Source organism: Suncus etruscus, chromosome X, assembly GCF_024139225.1.
Source record: "Suncus etruscus isolate mSunEtr1 chromosome X, mSunEtr1.pri.cur, whole genome shotgun sequence".
Lineage (NCBI taxonomy): Eukaryota > Metazoa > Chordata > Mammalia > Eulipotyphla > Soricidae > Suncus > Suncus etruscus.
In genome coordinates this window covers 114,862,275-114,881,419 of record NC_064868.1, presented here as the reverse complement: position 1 = coordinate 114,881,419, position 19,145 = coordinate 114,862,275, and positions in this window count along the sequence as shown.

The following is a 19,145-nucleotide window of genomic DNA, read 5'->3' as shown; positions in this document are numbered from 1 at the left end:
TAGCCCCTAAGCCCTGCAACGTATGTCCCAAAACCCAAATAAATAAAATTAAAAGTATAACAGGTTATCTTTCATTATTTTTATTGATTGCTCTTTATATAACTCAGAAAAATTGCTTTATTAACTATAGAATTATTTTCTCATGGATGCAGCTTGCCTTTTTATCTTCTTGATGGAATTGCTTGTAGAACAAAACTATTTACTATGGGTGAACCAAGCAGTGCTCAGGAGTTTCAAAGACCCAATAATGATTACTGGTCAAGTAGGTTATTGCTTCAATATAAGGGTTTAATAATGTGATGATGGGAATAATCTAGGCCACAACAAGAATGCACCCTTGCAATACATGAGATCATATTGTCCTGGGAGTTGAATCTGGGCTGGGCACATACATCTCATATGCCCTAACTGTTGTGCAAATATCCAATCTAAAACACTTTTAGTTGCATGAAGTTCAAATCATCAGATGTTCTTTGTAAGTTTGTTATACTTTTGGTGTTATATCAAAAGTATTGTTTTGGGGACAAGTAGACAAAGATATTTTTCCTATGCTTGGTTCTAAAAGTTTTAGAGTTTCTAATTACATTTAAGCCCATGATTAATTTAGAATAAATTTTACAAAAACTTAAGCAATAGATAGACGTTAACTTTTCATCTTTCAATGTTCAGGTTTGCCAGAACCAGTTATTGAAAGTCTTTTGTTAAATGAAGTTTATTGTACAATAAATTCTATTGTTAGATCATATTTATAATTTTAATTTCTTCTGGATGAAGTGACCTTAATTTCATTATAAGCTGATACTCCTTAATGCTAGTGATTTCCTATATATTTGTGTCTTCTTTCTATAATAGCTGTATTAAAAGAACCCTAGAGTACTTTTAATGTTCATCTAACATTTCATTTTCAACATTTATTTTTACCTATCAATATATTCCTATTTAAAATTACTTTCATATAAAGAGTATATAGTCAGGATTAGTAAAGGACAAATAATTATATTTTAAATTCAATATGATGATCTGTTCTCATTTTTATTCTCACACCTCTTATGTTTAAATGTTGCTTTTCATGTATCAGCTCTATAATTTTATTTTATTAATAGTATGCTGTTTTGTTGTTTATTCAATTTGTGTCTTCATTTGATTGTTAGAATAGCCTTGATTATTCCAATTTAACTTATCTTTTTGTCTATATGTATTCACATTTTAGTGGCTTCTTAAATTATAATATGTAGCTACCTTTCATGCCTGTTTAGAGTTGATATTTTACCTTACACATAAAATATAGAAACCTTACAATCATATTGGAGTTTGTTTTATTGAGGGGTCACACCCTGTTCTTCACAGGACTTAATCCTGGCTCTATGCTCAGATATCACAACTGGCATGGCTGAGAGTACTATATGAGGCACTGAAGATGGAACCAGAGCCATGTACATGGAAGGATCCACAAGTATCATATCCACTGTATTATCACTTCAGTCCTGTTATCATATATTATTTTTTAAAATTTCTCTGTTTTATATTATATACTGGGTTTAAATATATTGAAACCTTCCTCTGATGATACAATAGTTACTGTAAGTAATTTAGATCTCAGGAACATGCATTTCATGTGGGAGTCCTGTGATCAATCCCTGCTGTGTGGTTTCACAAGCAGTATCAAGAGTATCTCCCCAGCACTATCAGACAGGACTCCTCAAAAATCATACAGTTTGAAAAAAATGTATGTGGCAGCACAACTATGATTTGCAAAGTACCTACTTATTTTATAAATCTTCTTAATTTTATGATTTATTTATTTCTATATTTTTATGGTTTCCCTGGAAACTTTCATTTAAATTATTTTATTTTATTTTATTTTATTTAGTCACCATGAATTTACATAGCTAGTCATGATTAAATTTCAGGCATACAATGTTTCACACTGCTCCCATCATAATTAGCTCAGCCTATTTTCTCCCCCAATTCAGTTTGCCTGTCACCCATCAGTTTGCCTTTATGAGAAGCACTTTAAATATATATATATATATATGTATATGTATGTATGTATACACACACACATATATAATTAAAGCACCATAAGTTTGGATGCCACACATCCAGAGAAACTCAGGATTTACTCCTGGTTCTACATTCAGAAATTACTCCTGGCAGACTTAGGGGACCATATAAGATGCCAGGGATCGAACTGAGGTCAGGCGCATGGAAGGCAAATGTCCTACCTGCTGTGCTATTGCTCTAATGCCACAAGCACCATATTTTTTTAAAGAAAATAATTTTTAACAAAATATATTTTCTTTATAATATATAGTTTAGGGTGTAAGATATTCTTATTGAACATCTAGATATGTTACACGGTTATGCTCATAAAAAATTCTAGTTTTCACCATTATCTTACAATTGAACCTTCTTACCAGTTTTGCCTAATTCCAATCCCTTTTCTTGTGGTAAATATCAATTTGTTCTTAAAATCCATATTTGTTTTTTTAATTTGTTACTATTTTACCTTACACTGCCTAGTTTCAAACTTAGATTTCATCCATATCACACATGAATTTTACTGCTTAATCATATCCCTAGCACCTACTTTTTACTTTTTATTATTTATTCTTTGTATTGATTTTTATTAATACAGTATTATTTACAAATTTGTTTACAATAAAGCTGATTAAGGCATATAATGTCCAGCACCAATCCTGTCATCAATGCACACATATATAGCAATTGATACAAATTATTTAAATTATTTAAAATGAATTATTTTAAATTATCTATAATTATTTTTAAATAATTATTTTAAATGATTTTATAATTATTTTAAATTATTTAAAATTTTAGCAAGCTAAGAGTAAATATGCATTTTTTTGGTTTTTGGTTTTTGGGCCACACCCGGTGATGCTCAGGGGTTACTACTGGCTATGAGTTCAGAAATAGCTCCTGGTTTGGGGGACCTTATGGATCACCAGGGATTGATCCCAGGTCCCTCCTCAATCAGCCGTGTGCAAAGCAAACTCCCCACTGCTCTGCCATTGCTCTGATACCATAAATATACATATCTGGTGTATAGCTTTATATATTTCCATATGTATAAATACCACCAATAAAATCTAGTCTCCATCCAACATCATACAATCACCTCACATTCTGTTTCCAATTGGTTCCACATTCCATTATTATACTTTAAAGATCTTGTGATGCTTGTCTCATCTATGAAACCATAACAATAAGATTTATAAATTACAGCATCTAAAATAAAATTAATAAAATTAAAATAATTAACATTATCTTTTACATATGTATGATGTACTATTCAATGACTTAAAATAAACTTGCAAGACAAAGACATGGATAAATCTTAAATGAATATTACTAAGTGAAAGAAGCCATCTGAAATTGCTACATATTTTATTTGGTTCCAATTATATGTATGTTTTCTGGGAAGTATAAACCTATGAATAATGTAAAATATATTGACTGTCATAGTATTGGGGGTAGGGTTGAATATTTTAAAAACAGTGAAACAGTTCTACATAATATATAACAGTGGCTACACAATAGAATATATTTGTCAAAATCTAGAAAAATTTCAGTTACTTGTGTAATGTATACAAATTAAAGATTTTACTTGGTTAAGGGATGTCAGTATTAATTTCAGAATATAAAAATGAATCTATACATATCACATGAGTCTGAGATGACTGAATGAGATGGGAAAATAAGATACTGACAGCGATTTTGGTAAGATAAGGAGTCTGTAAGACATAATTTTTGCACATTAGTTGGTAAATATATCTCCCAGAGTTGACAATTCTTAATCCTATACATATGAATATATATATTTGAATAAAATTATTAAATGGCACTTGGAGCCAATTTTTATATTTACATGGAATGTTGCCAATATATTAAGGGGAAAGGATAGAGTGATCACTTGATTAAATAATTTGAGTTAGAGTTAGAGTTTGAGTTAGAGTTAGAGTGTGAAGCTAAAATATGTATTACCTGAAATGCATATTTTAGACGAAGGAATCCTGCATAAAACAATTACATACTCTTTTATTCCGATCACATGACTTTCTTTGTAAAGGCAAAACTTTAGAGATTCAAATAAGCAAAAACATACATTATTTTGAAGTTATTAAGGGGGTTCTCAGATGGCTTTTCCCAGAAATTCTCAAACACTAGACCATTTATTCAATGTGAGATATGAAAATGCAAAACAACTTCTGTCTGTCTGACAGACAGTGCCAAAGATTACCCAAGCCAACTCAGTGGCCTTCAGGTGTCTCCACAGCAACAACCAGTTCTGAAGGTCACCATGGCTGCACTTCCTGGTACTCAGGCTGTAGTGCCACGTATTGAACCAGGGTTGTATTAATGTACCCGAATTGTTGTTCTATCTCTCAGGACCTTTGTGTGCATTTTTTTTTTTTTGGTTTTTGGGCCACACCCAGTAACGCTCAGGGGTTACTCCTGGCTATGTGCTCAGAAGTTGCTCCTGGCTTGGGGGACCATATGGGACACCGGGGGATCGAACCGCGGTCCATCCAAGGTTAGCGCAGGCAAGGCAGGCACCTTACCTTTAGCGCCACCGCCCGGCCCCTTTGTGTGCATTTTTAATTTTGGTTTTGAGGCCATACCCAGTGATGCTCAGGGTTTGCTCCTTGTTATGCTCTCAGAAATCACTCCTGGTTTGGAGTACCATCTGGCACACTAGTGGATCTAACTGAGGTCTGACCTGGGTCAGCTGCATGGAAAGCAAATGCACTACCGCTGTGCCATCGCTTGGTCCTATTTGTGTGCATATTTCAATAAGTCAATTATTGCTTCTCGTACATAGACTTAGCAGAAAGAAAAATGGTATATCTGTGTGTATGTGTAAAATTCACCTTTTATCAGTAATTACCAGTAGATAATTCAAGAAAAACTTTTATTCACATTAAAATACACAAATGGGATCATATCATATACCTTTTTAATTTAATTTTTCAATTAATTGTATGATTGGGCACTTTTTCTTTTCTCTGAATAAAGTCAACCCATTCTTTCAAATGGTTCCATACATAATAAATTTATTCTCAGTCCGTAGATGATGTGCGTATTTAAATATAGTTATACTTGCTGTTTACACTGTGTTTACACTGTGGTTGTATTATAGAAGGAAACATACCTGACACAGCAAAGTCAATGATGAGTGTAAAACTTGCGTGAGAGATAGCTCAGTGTACTAGAACACAAAATTTGCATGAGGAAGCCTGAGTTTGATTCTCAGCACTTAAGTTCTTTGAAGATCACCTCCTTGAGCACCTTAAAAGTTGTCCAAAAAACAACAAAAGCAATGTACATAAAAATTATGCAGGTGACCCACATGAAAACCTGAAATAAAGAGAGCTGCTTTTATATCAACATATTGTACAGACATGTAAAGCTAGCAGAAACAGCCAGGAAGCATAAATTGGATTAAAGCTTGAGTTTTCTTTTAGGTAATAGTTATGTCTTAGCTCAGTTTCTTTAACACTGTACTGTTTTCAGTTCATTAGACCATGGGTTTAATACAGATTCTCAATAGGGATTAACTTCAACTCTTCATGGCACAGGTCTGTTTGGATATCATTTCTCATGCCTCTTTTTCCGTTCTATTGATCTACAACTGGCTCTATTTTTCGGACTTGTAAATTGAAAACTGTTTCCAAGAATTGAACAATACCTAAGACTTTGAAGTAATGGTTATTATACAATTATATCATGTGACTATCCATGCAGGTGCTGATCATTTTGCTTACTTAATCATAGCGTATTTATTTGTGGAAGTGGTTATAAAAAATGTAGAGCGAGTGGATAACAAAAGATACAATGCAAGTTTGCAGAGATGACTTATCACTATTTTCATTCTTTTAATCTATGTTCATACATTGAACACATATATACACATACATTTTCCTTTTAATTTTTGTAGATAGAAGTTCAATCACATCTGACTGTGCTTAAGTACCTCTGGGGTAAGTTCTGACTGTAAACTCAGAGATGATTCCTGACTCTGGTCAGGAGCAATATGTGGTACAAGGATTGAACATGGGTGGACCGCACGCAAGGTGAGCACTCTACCCCACTACATTATTTCTCCATCCCCTTTCCTCTTCTTATATACTCCTATTAGAACTGTAGCACCAGTCCTATATGGTTATATTTATTATTAAAATGCTTTTGTTTTTAGACCACACTCAGCAGTGTTAAGAGTTTCTCCTGGTTCTTTGTTCAGGAATCACTCCTGGTGATGTCAGGGAACTTATGAAGTGCTAGAAATCAAACTTAAGTTGGATGTATGCAAGAAAAGCTCTCTATCTATTGTACTATCTCTGGCCCTAATACTTTGTGTTTATTATATCATCAATATCACTGGCTAAATTTTATTTCTAAATTCAAATAGAGTCACACCAGGAATTCAGATGCATGGATTTTCAAGGTATACCATTCAGTTCATAGCAATTATTGTCAGTATTCATTATAGCACTAAAATATTATTCCAATTTTTCAAGAGATGAAATTAAATCTGAAAGACATTAAGTAAATAACTCAGGATCACTGGAATAATAAAATTTATAACTTCTATTTAAATAACAGTCCCCAAATTTGTTCATTATCCTGAAACTTGACAAATTGTAGCCTGTGGAACAAATCAGATCTATTTCTGGGTTTGGTGATACATATCCATTCCAATTTCATTATATAACCCCTGCTTATGGAAGATTTCACAATAAAACAGCATGGTACTGGAATAAAGACAATCTCTCAGATCAATGGAACACACCTGAATATCCTGAGATGTACTCTTAGGTATATAATCAAATAATCTTTGATAATGGGTAAAAATATGAAATGGAGCAAGGAAAACCTCTTTATCAAGTGTTTTTTTTTTGTTTTTCAGCCACACCCGTTTGATGCTCAGGGGTTACTCCTGGCTAAGCACTCAGAAATTGCCCCTGGCTTGGAAGGACCATATGGGATGCCATGGGATCGAACTGCGGTCCTTCCTTGGTTAGCGCTTGCAAGGCAGACGCCTTACCTCTAGCGCCACCTCGCCGGCCCCAAATCCTTTTTTTTTGTTTTTTTTTTGGGGGGGTCACACCTTGCAATGCTCAAGGGTTTCACCTGGCTCTACACTCAGAAATCACTCTTGGCAGGCTCGGCGGACTATATGGGATGCCGGGATTCGAACCAATGATCTTCATAAAAGGCAAACGTTGTACCACTATGCTATCTCTCCTTCTCTTTATCAAGTGTTTTTAGGAAAACTTGTAGGTACATGCAAAAAAAATTAATTCAAACCTGTCTATAATGCCATGAACAAAGTTAAAATAAAAATGGATCAAGGACCTTGATTTTTTTTAAATTTTATTGTGACCAAAGTGCATTACAAATCATTCACTGCATCATTTATGGTACATAATGACAATGAATGAGGGGCATTCCCACCACCAGTGCTGTCCTCCCTCCGCCCCTATTCCCAGCATGCATTCCACATCTCCCTCCTCTATCCCCCAGTATGCCAGTGCAACTGGTCTCCACTTTACAGTTTGTTGTAGATTGAGCATCCATTCCACCGTCATTGAAGATAAAAAGGATAAGAAAAAGAGGAGAAAAAAATTTGATGACAACTACCGAAAAAAAGAAAGGAGAAAAGAAAAAAAAAGAAAAATAGAAGAAAAAAGAAAAAGAATGGACCGGCAAATAAAAATAAATCTCTAAATAATAACCACAAATGTGAAAAATAAAGAGAAAAGTGAAAGAACAAAGAGAAGGAAAATAAAGTAAAAAACTAACAAATCAAAATAAAACAAGAAAAAGTATGGATGCTGGAGTGGTAGGTTTTGGCGTTCCCCCCACTTTTTTTTTTTTGCACAGTAAGCATTGGGGAAGAAAGGAAATTCCCATGGTCTAAGAGATTCAGGGTTTCTCCATCCTTGAAGCATACCATCATGGGATCAACTCCTGGTTCCATATATACTCATTACCCCATCCCAAAAGCTTTTCTGTGATGCCAGGAAAGTTTCCTCTCGGTTGTGTGTGAAAAAATCAAGCAACTGTAGCTAGCAATCTTGGTATTTGAACAGGTTATAGGTCAGGGTTTAGGATAGAGTCTCTAGGTTAGAGGTTCCTATCCATCATTGTTGTGGTGTTCAGTCTTCTGTAACACTTGCTCCCTGTTTTTGTTCAGTCCCTAAGCCGAAGCCTAGGATAGTATGGATCCAAAGGTTCTGCTCAGTCTCTGTTTTCCAAGTTGGACCTCTGCAATAAGACATCTTGTTGTTGTTGTTGTTGTTGTTGTTTTGTGTCCTGGACTACAGCCTAGGGTGGGGTTTTCCTTATTAGTCTCAAGGTAGGCTCTGTTCAGTCACAGTTGTCAAAAGTCAGTTTTCTGTTGTTGGTGCTCTTATTTTTCACAGTTCAAAGGACGATAGCTCTTCTGATTTCCAATTAGTGTTAGGTGATGTGATAGGACAGCCTGGTCTTAGGTCAAGTTTTCCTTTCCTCGTGCTCATGTCAAAACTGGCACAAGTTGGTGCCAGAGTAGTGTTATAAATCTCCCAATGGAGCTTAGTTTCTGGTGGTGTTACCAGGAGCTGTATCATTTCTACACGGGGGATGTGGGGTTTTGGATTGGACTAACACTGTCCAATCTCCTGGGGACTGGTTACATCCACATGACACATGTTCAGGTTGGGAGGCACCTTTCTGCAATAAAAAGTGAGTTCTTATCCCTAGAAGATAAGATCTTCTTTCTGTGTCTATGGTTTCCCCTTTTTTTACTGTACCCATACTAATACGTATGGTGTCATACTGTGTTGCTGGTGCTATTCTGGGTAAGGATGACAGGCTGCACACACAGTCTCTGTCGTCTGGTTTTGTTCTGAGCTTTTATTCCAGTCAAGGCATTTTTTTACCAAGCAGCACCGAAAATGGTAAGGATAGAGAAAAATGTATATATTAAAATAGAAAAAATAAATAAAACTGAGTTTAAAAGAAAAGGTATTCGAATAAAACAAGTGGTGGAGGAGGCTACTTGTATATTTAGGAATACACATCTTAACATGTATTGTTATACAGGTATTGAGCTTCCAATAGGCAATATAAGACACCCAATTAAGACTTTTGATATATTCTGTGGGGAGTAAAAGCCAAGGTACTTTTCGATTCACAGACCTTGGAATTGAGTTTGAGAGATGCTTTGCTGCATTACGAGACCATATAGTGTCTTTGAGTTGGGAGTTTTGCTGAGGCTGATTCCTGTATCGTGCAACAGTCCACAATTTAGTGGGGTGAGAGGGGCCATCAAGCATGAGTCAGCAGGTATGCTGGTTGTAGTTCTTTGCTTATGCATAACAATGGGGATCCAGAGGGTGTCTTTCACTGAGGAGCTGGAAGGTGGTCTGTTGGGGCAGGAGGTTAATCTTGGTGCCTACTGAGTTAGGAACTGAGGGTAAAGAGGGTTAAATTAGGGGAAGATAAAGGATCGGGATTGAAAAATGAGGGGGTAGAGGAGACACAGGGGAAGGGGAGAGGCAATACATGACAGGGGCTATATACAATACATATATATGAATTGTTTGTGATTTCGGCTTGAAGTTAGTACAGAAAGTCACATCCATAAGGACTGACTTTAAAGATCTATTTGAGTGTTATCCAAATCTTTGGTATTCTGTTCCCTTTCCTAGTAACCGTCTAGAATGAAGAACATTTTTAGATAATGCTCAAAAGCAGTTATAAAAATGAGTATTAGTAAGAAAAGACACCGCTGCAAAGGTCCAGTATGAATATGGGAGGAGTTTCCCTCTTCCTCCCTCCCCCCAGAGTCCAGTTGCCAAACCTGGCCCTGAAGACCAATTTGGCATGGGAGGATCTCGGTCTCCTGGACTAGTTGGTCAGCCCAGGAGGCCATTGGCCAGCTGTCTGCCCAGTTTCCCAGCCATACCTGTAGGAGAGGAACAGTAATCCTGGCATGTGGGATTTTCTGGGCCCAGCTGCAGCCTCCCTCTCCAGTATGAAAAAGCATAGGGGAGGAGTTTGCCTCTTCCCCATCCCCCCAGAGCTCAGATGCCAAACCTGGCCTTGAAAGCCAGCTTGGCGTGGGAGGCTCTCGGTCTCCAGGACCTTGATATTTTGTCTGAAATCTTAAAGCACATAGAGAAAAGAGTAGGCATAAGTCTCCATGATATTGAAAATAAAGACATCTTCGAAGATAAAGCACCAATGGCTAAGCAAGTGGAAGCAAAGATAACAAATTAGACTACATTGAATTAAGAAGTTTCTGCATCTCAAAGGAAATATTGTCTAGGATAAAGACTCTCCCACATTATGGGAGACACTATTCACAGAATACATTTCTGATACTGGGTTAATAACTAATATATATTAGACACTGATAGAGATTAAATAAACCTGATCCCAACAAAAATGGGAAGAAGAGATGAACAGAAACTCCCTCAAAGAAGAAATACAAATGGCCAAAAGGCATACAACAATACTTTACATCATTCATCATCTGTGAGATGCAAATCAAAACAACAATGAGATACCATCTCAAACATCACAAAGAACAAAGTAAACCACTACTGGTATGGATTGCAGGGAGGAAAGGACTCTCATTCACTACTGGTGGGAATGTAGACTTGTCTAGCCTTTATGGAAAACAATATGTATATTCCTAAAAAAAAAAAAACCTAGAAATTGAGCTTTCATATGATCTGGAAATACCACTCCTAGCAATATACCTTAGAAGCCCAAAACACAATGTATAAAATCTCTGTCCATTTCTATGTGCATTGCAACAAAATTCAAAATAGCTAGAATCTGGAAATAACCCAAGTGCCCAAGAACAGAATAGTGGATGAAGAATCTGGGGCCGGCAAGGTGGCGCTAGAGGTAAGTGCTAGCCAAGGAAGGACCGCAGTTTGATCCCCGGTGTCTCATATAGTCCCCCCAAGCCAGGGGCAATTTCTGAGCACTTAGCCAGGAGTAACCCCTGAGCATCAAACGGGTGTGGCCCAAAAAACAAAAACAAAAACAAAAGAATCTGTGGCACATCTTCACAATGGAATACAACATATCTGTTAGGAATAATGTTGTAAAATTTGCTTATACAATGAATGTATACATAGAGTATTATGTTAAAAGAAATGAGTCAGAGGGAGACTGATAGACTTAAAATAACCAAACTCATTTGTGGGATGACAATAAAGATTGCATCATATTACTATCCAAAGACAAGAGTTGAGGTCCAGGAGAGCCAGTTCTTGGTAGAGTTTGATTCAGAGTGGGTCAGTTCAGTTAGAGCAGAGAAAGAACCACTATGATAATGATATTTAGAAGTGATCAGTTTGGAGAACTGGGTGTTGAAATGAAATATCATTTGATGATATCACTTGATATGCATGATAGCATTTCAGATGACATCTATTTTAAATAACTGGCTCATAGTACATGTGTTTCCATTCAATCAAAACTTGTTTTCTTGAATTATGGCTTTAGAATCTTAGTTCTCCAAGTTTTCTTTTGAATACTTTATTATTTTAACCTAAGAGCACAATCTTGGTTGGTGAAACTCAACCAAGAACATTTCTGTAACCACAGAGCTTAATTTATTTTAAAAGAAAAATTTAGTAGTTATTTAGAAAATTATGCATTTATTTATTTGTTTGTTTATTTGCTTTTTGGAGTCAAACCTGAAGGTTCTTAGGTGTTACTCCTGACTCTGAGCTCAGAAATCACTCCTGGCTCGTGGGACCATATGGGATGCCAGGGACCAAACCTGCATCTATCCTGGGTCAGCAGCATGAAGGCAAATGCCCTCCAGTCCAAATTATGCATTTTAATATTTTATTTCTAACTCTTATCCAATGTGTTAACTATCTTTTATGTTTCTTATCATTGTTAGCTTAATAATCTATCATCACTTTCTTGCAAATAATTAAAAATAATTTTGAATAAAAATGGTCACAAAATGTCACTGGAATTTTATGTTCTATTTCTTACCAAAAGATGTTTTTTCCAAGACATATTACATACTTTTCAGTTGAATGCTATTATTTACATTACTTCAAGTACACTATAAATATTTATTCCTTTTGAGGGGGGGTGGGATATACCTGGTGGCAGTTAGGGTTTATCTTACTTTTAGCTCTGCACTCAGGGATCACTCCTGGATGCACTGGCATGTCAAAGAGCATACCTGAGTCAGCATCATGGAAGTCAAGTACCAAGCCCATCATACTCATACCTGAGGGTAAATAGTTCCTTTACCTATTTCCTGAATCTATCACTTACACAAACCCTACAAAAAAGAAAAATATTATTATCTATAATATTTGCTTTATGACTATTTCTTCTTAAATTTACCTTTGTGTTATAAGTTGTCCATAATAGAGTTTTCTTTTAGTTAGAAAGTTATTCATGATTGAATTTTCATCATATACTCTTCATTGAGTTTCAGTTCAATACCCTTCACCCAGTTTCCCTATTGCCCTCCCCAACCCTTTCCTGTCTCCTTTTGTGGCGAACCATTCTCTCTCTCTCTCCTCTCTCTCTCTCTCTCTCTCTCTCTCTCTCTCTCTCTCTCTCTCTCTCTCTCTCTCTCTTTCTCTCTCTCTCTCTCTCCTCTCTTGTTTCCTATTAAACTATGTAGTTTACAATATTGTTACTGAAGGGGAATCATACATATTCCTTAATCTCCTTTCAGCATCTAGTTCTTGTCCAGAGTCATCATTTCCAGTTATATATGTTATAGTGGTTTCTTCTCTGCTTTAACTGCACTCCTCTGCTGTAACTTGTTCATTGTGATCCCATGCAGAATTCTGAAGAATCGCATATAAAAATGCAGGTAAAGTCCATGTTTTATGCTTAGCTTAATTTTTAGGTAATATTGGTTCCCTTGAGTACATATTTACATACCTACTCAAAACATACATATTTTAATTGCACACATACTCAAAATATACATTATTTAAACCATTATAGTTGCAGTATTTTTCACAAACCTATTTGACACTCTTCCACATCAACCCCCTTTATTTCCTTATGGTAAGTAACATCAGTTCTGACTTCTGAAGTCCAAGTTTGTTTGTTTGCTTGTTTTTTTTTCCATAAAGAAAAGTACAGTAGTGATAGTACAATGGGTTGGTTACTTGCCTTAAATACATTTTACTAGGTTTAATTCCAGGAATTTCATACAGACCACTGAAACCTGCCAGGGTGTTCTTGAACACAAAGCCAGGAGTAATCCCTGAGAACTGCTAGGTGTGGCTTCCAAGCAAATACTAACAAAATTGCATTAAATTAATCCAGCAACACAAAAGAAGTATTTATCATGATCAAGAAGAATTCATACCTGCTATGTAAGAATGGGTCAACATTTGTAAATTAATTAACAGAAGATATAGCATCACCAAAAAGAAACATAAAAATCACATGATTAATTCATTGAAAACTGAAAATATTCAATATGATTAAACATGCATACATGACAAACTGTTCTGAATTAATTGGTACTATAAGGAATATATGTCACCCAAGTAAAGCTTATATATGACATCCAAAGTAAAGCTCATATTTAATAAATATTTTTAAGATCTAGAACTAGATCAGTAACTAATTCCTCATTTTTATTATATTATGGGAAATTCTAACTGATATTAACAGATAAAATGTTAATATAAATAGTAAAATTTACAGACTTCACACATAAAATATTCATACTATAAAAAAGAGTATAACATGATAGAGTATACAATAGTTATACATAAACTTATTTCACTTATATATAGGGTATGAGTTAGAAGAAACAAAAACTAAGTAAATAATCCCAGTTACAACTGCATCACAAAAGATGAAATACTTGAGAGTAAACTTCTCTAGAGAAGGGCCTCTTAAAAGATAACATGGGATTCAACATGTAAATAAAAGTAAAGAACCTATATACTTGATGAGAAGGCTCTAAAATAAGAATATATAAAGAAAATGGATATTCATTTTATAATCATAAACTGTAACAATAAAAATAGAAAGAGCCAAGTTTACCTAAAGCAACTACATTGTCTATATAATAATAATAATTCCTATCAAAATACCAGAGGTATATTTCACGGACATGAAGTAATTGTAAAACATGTATGAAATTACAAAGGATCCCAAGTAGCAATTTTAAAAGAGAAGATAGGAAAAATGAAAGTGCCACTCTCCCTGATATCAACTGTACTAAAAAGCAATAATATGGGCCAAAACTACAGTACAGTAGGTAGGTCTTTTGCTATACAGATGGCTGACCTGGGTTCAACATCCAGCATTTCCTATGTTTTCTGGAACACAGCCCAGAGTGATCTCTAAGCAGAGAGACAAAAGAAAGCCCTGAGCACCACTGGACTAAATGTTATCCCAAAACAAAAAGCAATAGTAATAAAAATGACACTGGAACAAAAATAGACATATGTAACAATGGAAGAAACCCTAAACATAAACTAACAATTATAAACATCTAATATAAAAATAAAGGAGCCATATGTCAGAGTAATAAAATACACATATCTATAAAATCCACACATTCATAGATAAAAGCCTCTACAATGAATGGTATTGAGATTACTGGATAGTAATATGCTCCTAAAATATGAAACTAGATCCGTACTCAACACCAAACACAAGGCATACTTCACTTTGGCCCCCTAGCCTGATATTTTTAATAGTATATTTAAGTCATGAAATTAGCCTATACATGGATGAACATGGAGACTATTATGCTGAGTGAAATAAAGCAGATGGAGATAGACGTACACAGTACAGTCTCACTTATTTGTGGGATTTAAGAAAAATAAAAATAAAATAAAAGTAATAATACCCAGAGACAATAGAGATGAGGGCCAAGAGAACCAGCTCATGATATGAAGATATGATATGAAGCTCACTATCAGGAGTGGTGAGCACAGTTAGAGAAATAACTACTCTAACAATTATCATGATAATGATAGAGAGAGAGAGAGAGAGAGAGAGAGAGAAATAGAATGCCTTTCTTTAAGACAGGCAGAGGAAGGGGGAAGATGGTGCTTAAATAGCCTATTTTTTTTATGAAATGTGATTATACTTTATTTTGGCTTTCATTTTAGGTAATGATTACTAACAAATTTCTCACAAATATTTTCTTTTTTAATATAATTTTTATTTTAATCATAGTGGCTTACATATCATTGACAATAATATTTTAGCTACATATTAACATAAAATCAGGGGAATTCCCATCACCAAATTGTCCTCCATCCACCTTCGTTCCCGTCCTACCGCCCATATCCTCTTCCCTCACCCCCGGGGCTGCTAGAATAAGTGGTCCCCCTGTGTCTAGCTTACTACTTAGTGGTCTTACACCTGTTTGGTCTTGGTATCTCCCTTATTTCCCTGTCTAACTGGGAGGCGGGACTAGATAGTTCAAGTTATGTGGTTTTGTTTGAAGAAGAGAAAAGTAATAAACTGGGGAAAAAAATCAAATACTCTGAAAATGGGCGTAATAAAGGTTTAGAAATCTAATTCTTCAACCTTTGAATCTGGTCTAACATGAATTTCTTTGGTTTAAGTGGTGTTGAGAGATTTCTGAACCTTGTCCTTGGGACCTTTCAGCTTAACTTTTATTATCCTGGCTGGTACCATCCTATGAGAAAGTCTAAAAATACTTAAATACTTAGAGAAAAGGTACTTAAATGCTTAAAGGCTTAAACCATGCAGAGAGGAATACAACCTGGTTTTCTTAAGGATTCTTTAGCTTAACTTAAGACCTTTCATGATGTCTTCTCAGGGATGGTTTGATGATAGCCACAAAGTACACATTTAGTATGGCATATTTGTTATATCTTGCACATAATTCTTGGGTATATATTTATATTCTGGCTTCCAATAATGATTTCAACTAGTATTACTCCTTTGATAAGTCATTGACCTTCTACAATATTAGTTATGCTTAATTTATCCTTTATGTTGCCATACAAATCTTTTCCCATTTCTGAATGACTATATGGCCTATATACTAATCCATGTCATAGTCTCTTTAATGATAATATGTGTGCCTTATTCATATATTTATTTGCAGTATTGAAATGGCAACAGTAAAATGTTAAGAATTGATATGAAAATTTTACTTCACCTAGTGTTTCTCAAACTTTGGTTGTCCATAGACCCTTTCCAAACCTGTTTCCTTCCTGTGTACCATATACCCTACTAGCTCAGACCCTAGTTTAAAAACTGTGGTCGCCCATTTATACAGTTTTAACATAGGGACCCTTGAAATATCCTGGAGACCTATAGGGGGAAATCTGTCTCCCTATTGAGAAAAGCTAATCTAATCAGCATGGAGACTGACAAGGAATCCAGAGTTTTCAATATTCAATAATAAAAGTAATTATATGCAAAAATATGCAAAATATACAAAGTATACAAATTAATTTTGTATCAGGAACTGGGGAATATTTTTGTTATATTTTAGTACCAGAAATTGCCTTTTCTTTATCATTATACATATTTGCTAACAAAACTATTTTAAATGAATAACATTCCTTGTTCCAGTTGGTATTTTACTTATGTAAAAATAGTCAGACAGATACACACAGATATACACATATCATTCCTTTCTAGCTCTTAATTTCAATTTTTATCAAGACATTGACAAAGTTGTTCACAAGAGTTTCAGACATACAATGTTCTAACATCAAACCCACCACTAGAGTTAACTACTCTTCAACAATGTTCTGAGTATTCATAGGTACATTTTGCCTTTCTAAGAGGATTCTAGATTCCCGAAAATAATAATATATTTAAAATTATTTTATTGCTGCATACTGCTGATACCTATTAATGCTAACCCACACTTTTACTATGATTTGAAATGTGTATGGTTTAGGGACATGATACATTCGAGTGAAGTAGTTTTGTACAATAGCTAATTAAATGACAAATTGATTTTGTTTTGTTTCTTTGTATAAAAAACAGGTACACAATTTTAAGCCATGTATACACATTGCTCTTTAAATTATATTTGTATTCAAGCAAAAGAAATATGCTACATGTTCAATTCATTTCATGTATTTTATAGTCCAATCTACTTGACATATTTTACAGCATAATAATTTCATATATTTTAAATATAATAAATACTTGAAAACTCCTCGAGAAATTATATATGTAGAGATATATCTCATAATGCAGTTGAAAGAATCTTTCCTTTTGGAAATGGTCTTGTGTGCTCATGTTGAACCTCTCAAATTGGAGGAAGTATTTATTTTCTGGTGTTGGGTAGCATAGAATTGCTTGAGAATTTCAATTTCCATTCAGTTGTATTTTTGTCATTTTAATTTTTATTAAGTGCCTATTCTACATTTATTCAGAAAAAATTAAAAAGTGATTAAAAACCAGTTGTCAAGTTACTTCTGACATAAGTAGACTAAATCAGTGAACCCATTAGATAATCTAATATGTAGATTATGTATGACTGTCTTGCAAAGATTTCTTCGAGATGTAATGAAATTAGTTGCAAACTGACTCTGCATTTTATGTTAAATGAGCACTATGCATACATATTCATATTTATAAAATGGAGATTTAAAAGCTACAATTCCAAATTAAATATGTGAATAATCAGAATTAGACTTGAGTCTTTAGTGACTGCACACACAAAAATTTCCTTTGAAATTCATAGAGACATCTGTATATAAAAGAGAAAACAGAAAAAAACTGTAACTATAGCCTTTTATTCATTCTGTGAAGCTTTATCTTCACAGTATTTTGACCTTTTATTAAATAGTTGTCATCTTACTTGCTTCCCTTTAGTTGAGGTAGAGTGATAGACTCCTTCACAATTCTTGTGTCATACCCTAAATCAGTCTTTTGTTGTCATTACCAACATTGGGTTCTCGCTTTACCATTCAAGAGAAAACAAATTACAAAATTGCTGTTTTCATATAGGAACCTGTGTTATGATCTTATCTTTTGTGTGCTTGGAATCACACTCAGTTTTGCTCAAGTTAATTCCAGGTTTTTAGCTCAGGAATCACTCCCGGGGGGGGGGGGCTAGGAGCACTGTATCAGTGTAATGGAGATCAATCTTGGCTTTTTAAACTGTGATAATTGGAATATAAGAGAAACTATGACTAATCCATGAAACAATAAGTTGATAAGAATATGTTATCAGGGGCCAGTGATGCAGTTGAGTATAACAATATTTTCCATATGTGAGGCCTTGTGCTCAAGCCTCAGCATTACACATACTCATCCAAAATGCTCCCCTAAAATACCTTTTGGGTTCAGAGAGGCAGGTAAACAGGGTATGGTGTATGTTTTGGAAATAAGAAACCCTATATCAATTCCCAATTTATATGGCCCATGAGAAATTGTCAACGTGAATCCCCTTGTAGTGAGGTTAGATCCTGATTATCAATGGGTGTGGCCCCAAATACAAAACAAAATCTAATTGCATAGGAAGGTAAGCAGAGTTGTGGTTTCAGTGATGGTAGATCTGAAGTAAATACATTTACGGAGACTTAAGCATATTCGTCAAATGCTACTTTTGTTGTAATTAATTGTGTTGTTTACACCTGATGTCATTCCCAATAATAGTGTCTATAAGTTGTTCATTAATAAACTATTTTGTATTTCCGATTCATGTAAGGTGGGTTGGGAAATTTCAAAGTACTATCAGGACTCTGAGTGTCAAATATCTCAAGAGCAGGTATTACTTTTTTTGTGGGGGTAGGTTAGTTTTTGGATCACACCCGGAAGTGCTCAAACTTACTCCTTGTTCTATGTTCAGGAATCACTCTTCCTATATGGGGATCATAGGATGCTGGAGATTGAATCTGGATCAGCCCTGTGAATGGCAAGTCCCTTATTCGCTGCACTATCCCTCTGGGTCCCTGTACTACATTTTAATGAGCCAGTATAAGTGAATCAGAAGAATAAACACAGAATGATATCGCATCACTTATATTTGGTGTTCAGAATAACTGAATGAGGATTAAAGGGTGGGTGCCTAGATCAACCTTGTCCCCAAAGTATAGGGAGAAAAAAGAAAATGAGTGGCTGCAGTGAACAGATAGATGAGAAACAAAAGGGCAAGGGAC